Below are 5,036 nucleotides of genomic sequence, written 5' to 3'. Positions count from 1 at the left end.
GAACGGCAAGGCTGCGGTCAAGACCGTACGCCGGAGGGGCTCCGTACGAACGGACCCCGGCGCCATACGCCGAGTACGCTGAGTACGCCGGGTACGCACCATACGCGTACGTCTAGGAGTGTGCCGCAGGCGGCTCCGGACGTGACAGCAGATCCTCGATCCGTCGGATCATGCGAAAGGCCTCGTCCAGATTGGACGAAGAGGCCCGGCGATCCACCCGCAGGTGCAGGCTCGCGACCTCTCGCTCCAACAGGTCCAGGCGGCCTGCAAGACGAGCGAGCTCGCCCTGATTCCCGGCCTGGGCGGCAGCATCACCGCCAGTCCCAAGGCCAAGTGCAATCTGAAGCACGAGGACACGTTGACGGAGGCGGTCAACCTCAGGGCCCTGTGTCGGACCCGCAGTCGGAGCACTCGGACGAGAATGGCTTTCGGGAGGCGCCGAGTACTCGTACTCGTACGAGGGCACCTTCGCCCCTGCTTGACCGGAATGGATAAGTCCACTTCCACGTGGAGCGGATCCTCCAGGAGCAACGGCGTCGCGGTAAGCGACAGCTCCTCGTGAAGTGGAGGGGTAATGCCCACTCCGAGAACTCGTGGGAGCCGATTGAACGGGTCCTGATTGACCGCCCGAAGGCTGTCGCAATCTGGGAACAGAAGCGGCGGCAGCTTCATAAGTAGTCCGGGGCTTCTTGCCCGAACGGGGAACGGACGATGAATACATTCCGTACCCGCGCTCATCGTGAGCGCTAGAAGCCGCGCGCTTCAGGATGTCCCTTGGCAACCTGCGCTTGCTGATCAAGTGGGCAAACCTCACACGAAGATCACGCTGGTCCAGGATGCGGGACAGCAGCTGATCTTCATGAGAGTTCCCATAACTCCGTGAGACGAGTACTTGAGAGTCTCCACCCACGCCCAGAACATGTCCTCACAAGAACTCCATGTGAGACAGTTCTCGAGCATAACCCAGAGGTATCCCCAAACAGGATAGAGACCACCCCGAGTCTCGGGCTTCTTACGACAAGTCGTGAAGTCCTTAAGGGGAATGCGGTGTGGCGCGAGAAGCACACACCGAGCAGCCTCCACGTTGTCGACGAACAACTGTTCTTTCTGAACAAGGGCTCGTTCATAGATGCCCCTAGAAGTGTGGCCGCCCACAAGGCCACGAGGAGCGACGAGAAGCTCTAAGAAGAGGTCAGCCCCAGAGCTCTCCTCGGGAGGCCAATACCCTCTTGAGTTGATGGCAGCTCCCTGGCTGACGGGTGCCGCCACCGAACCCCCACGCACACGCTGGGCAGCTTGGAAATCCTCCTGCTGCTGGTCGAGGTCATTCGAGACCTCCCGGGGCTCAACAATGGCACCCTCCTCTTCCTCTTATAAATCAAATTTTAGTTTAATCAGCTGAGTTTTGTTTTATTTTAGATCATCAAATCCGGAAGTTTATTAAAGGTCCAGGGACTCGAAAACGGGGTGCAGTACTGTACATTGTACCGGTTTATTAAAGTACAGTACTGGACGATTTTCAGAAGAGATTTCCATTTGTATTGTGATATTACGAATATCCTTAGATGTGTCGCCAGCTCTTGCTATTTATTAATACGAATTCATACTTCTTCATGCTATTTAATAGGAAGTGAGTATTTTGCCGAGAAAATAGGATAAACACACGTCCATCGCTGGGACAACACACACGGGGCTGGGCGACGTGGTTGCCATAGCCGCGGCGCCAACTAAGGTGAGCGGGTGCGAGGCGGGCCCAGCGCTGAGCTCACCAGCGAGCCGAGCACAACACTTTCCAGAATATTCTATCCATTGCGAGCGCAGCGAACCGCGGGGGCGGCATGTTCTGTCTATTTTGCCCGACTGGCTAACCGACTATACAATTATACCCCCCAACATCCATAAAATGTACTTAGCCGACGGTCTTGGCAACACTTGCTCGGAATTAATTTCTAATCCCAGACACAGCGCCTTGCCGAGTCGAGGACTTAGAGGCCGGGGTGGGGCAGGCCGCGCAGCGGCGCCCCCCGAGCGCAGCGCAGCAAGTGAAGAGAGGGGCGGGCCCACGGCTATAAGTCCGCAGACGAGTGCAAACGCGCTAGTGTCCTACCTTTACTCCAATTTAACCGTACTCTACTATTTGTACACGTATAAAATGCGATGCTATGTTACCTCAGTCGGGCAAAATAACGAGTGCCTATTTAATATCAAGACGACACATTTAATGTCAATTGAATGTAGTTCATACTATGTACTACATGTATTATCCTTAGATGTGTCATGCCAGTTGTAATACGAATTGGTACAGCACACGGACTGTTTACTGGCTCTTTCGATCCAGGTGTTTGAGCGTTTCGCCTCTTTGTGATCCACCTTTTCCTTCATTTACTTCATTCGCAATTCTACCCGAAGGTACTAACCCCACCACTACTCTTTTCCACCAACTATGCGACTGGCAGCGTTTGTTTTGGTGGCTGTAGCATTTGGCATGCGGGAGGTAGAGGGATCCATACCCCCAGTGTCCACAATTTTCATTTTCAACCTTTTTACGCCACCAAACGTTTCATCACCTCTTCGCCGTTGATTACCCCCCCTCGCCACCGGCTGCTCTGCGTCGTCTTTGAGGAGCTTAAGTGTCTCGGCGACTTCGTGTCTGTTGCTGCTTCGTCAATATAACCCAATGGACAAACTGAGTGACACAAGTGCAGGTGCCTATCAGACCCCGCAGAACAACATAGCTACTGGGAGGCTGCCGCCAAGCCCGTGATAGATGAGTGAGTCTGCGGCTGCTGAGGCAGATTGAGTAACCCTGAGTTAGGGTGCGGTAGTAGTTTGTCTTACGGATTGAGAAATGCGCGCGCACAGAAACTGAGTGAATGCGTCACCTGTGTGTGTGTGTGAGTGAACGGTAGAGAGGGAGAGGGAGTGACACAGAGTGGGAGAGATATTGGGAGAGAGAGATGAACGCTTGGGTGCGCTGACGTGCGTTGCGTTTGAAGATGCTGAGGATAGCAGGAAAGGGGAGAGTGTGGAGCGTATTAAAGGCGTGCGCACATCGATTCTATCCCACAAACGACGGCAAAGCATGTAGCTGTTAAGGTTGTGGCCGTTTGAGTGTGCGTTAGGTGTGGTAGGGTGTTTGTGGGAGTGTATGCTGGTGTGCTTTGAGCGCGTCGATTGGTGTGCGTTGTGTCTGTGTATGAGGGCGCTTAGCTCAAATGATAGAGCGCCCGCTTCGCATGCGGGAGGTAGAGGGATCCATACCCCCAGTGTCCACAATTTTCATTTTCAACCTTTTTACGCCACCAAACGTTTCATCACCTCTTCGCCGTTGATTACCCCCCCTCGCCACCGGCTGCTCTGCGTCGTCTTTGAGGAGCTTATGTGTCTCGGCGACTTCGTGTCTGTTGCTGCTTCGTCAATATAACCCAATTGACAAACTGAGTGACACAAGTGCAGGTGCCTATCAGACCCCGCAGAACAACATAGCTACTGGGAGGCTGCCGCCAAGCCCGTGATAGATGAGTGAGTCTGCGGCTGCTGAGGCAGATTGAGTAACCCTGAGTTAGGGTGCGGTAATAGTTTGTCTTACGGATTGAGAAATGCGCGCGCACAGAAACTGAGTGAATGCGTCACCTGTGTGTGTGTGTGTGAGTGAACGGTAGAGAGGGAGAGGGAGTGACACAGAGTGGGAGAGATATTGGGAGAGAGAGATGAACGCTTGGGTGCGCTGACGTGCGTTGCGTTTGAAGATGCTGAGGATAGAAGGAAAGGGGAGAGTGTGGAGCGTATTAAAGGCGTGCGCACATCGATTCCTTCCCACAAACGACGGCAAAGCATGTAGCTGTTAAGGTTGTGGCCGTTTGAGTGTGCGTTAGGTGTGGTAGGGTGTTTGTGGGAGTGTATGCTGGTGTGCTTTGAGCGCGTCGATTGGTGTGCGTTGTGTCTGTGTATGAGGGCGCTTAGCTCAAATGGTAGAGCGCCCGCTTCGCATGCGGGAGGTAGGGGGATCGATACCCCCAGTGTCCACAATTTTCATTTTCAACCTTTTTACGCCACCAAACGTTTTATCACCTCTTCGCCGTTGATTACCCCCCCTCGCCACCGGCTGCTCTGCGTCGTCTGTGAGGAGCTTAAGTGTCTCGGCGACTTCGTGTCTGTTGCTGCTTCGTCAATATAACCCAATGGACAAACTGAGTGACACACGTGCAGGTGCCTATCAGACCCCGCAGACCAACATAGCTACTGGGAGGCTGCCACCAAGCCCGTGATAGATGAGTGAGTCAGCGGCTGCTGAGGCAGATTGAGTAACTCCGAGTTAGGGTGCGGTAGTAGTTTGTCTTACGGATTGAGAAATGCGCGCGCACAGAAACTGAGTGAATGCGTCACCTGTGTGTGTGTGTGTGTGAGTGAAAGGTAGAGAGGGAGAGGGAGTGACACAGAGCGGGAGAGATATTGGGAGAGAGAGATGAACGCTTGGGTGCGCTGACGTGCGTTGCGTTTGAAGATGCTGAGGATAGCAGGAAAGGGGAGAGTGTGGAGCGTATTAAAGGCGTGCGCACATCGATTCTATCCCACAAACGACGGCAAAGCATGTAGCTATTAGGGTTGTGGCCGTTTGAGTGTGCGTTAGGTGTGGTAGGGTGTTTGTGGGAGTGTATGCTGGTGTGCTTTGAGCGCGTCGATTGGTGTGCGTTGTGTCTGTGTATGAGGGCGCTTAGTTCAAATGGGAGAGCGCCCGCTTCGCATGCGTTAGGTAGGGGGATCGATACCCCCAGTGTCCACAATTTTCATTTTCAACCTTTTTACGCCACTGAACGTTTTATCACCTCTTCGCCGTTGATTACCCCGCCCTCCCCATCCCCGGCGATGTGACAGACAGTGGGATAGCTACGGAGTGATCTTGGAGAGTTTCTCTGTAGCCGGAGAGTCAAAAGAATGCAATGTCTACAGCTACCATGACAGAGACTGATTCGCCTATAATACCTCATAAAAGAACAAATATTTTGCTGGACCTACCCCAAGTCTGAGAGACATGA

The 5,036-nt window shown here is 53.5% G+C and overlaps 1 non-coding gene across 1 annotated transcript; it reads left to right on the top strand.

The window, feature by feature from the left end:
* Positions 1–4,708: 4,708 nt before the first annotated feature.
* On the top strand, positions 4,709–4,781 carry PITG_28765. The gene has a single exon. It is a non-coding gene; the product is annotated as a tRNA-Ala (tRNA).
* The last annotated feature ends 255 nt before the right edge of the window (positions 4,782–5,036 follow it).

This window comes from Phytophthora infestans, genomic scaffold (assembly GCF_000142945.1).
Source record: "Phytophthora infestans T30-4 supercont1.45 genomic scaffold, whole genome shotgun sequence".
NCBI classification, from domain to species: domain Eukaryota; phylum Oomycota; class Peronosporomycetes; order Peronosporales; family Peronosporaceae; genus Phytophthora; species Phytophthora infestans.
This window is presented reverse-complemented; position numbering and strand designations above follow the sequence as displayed.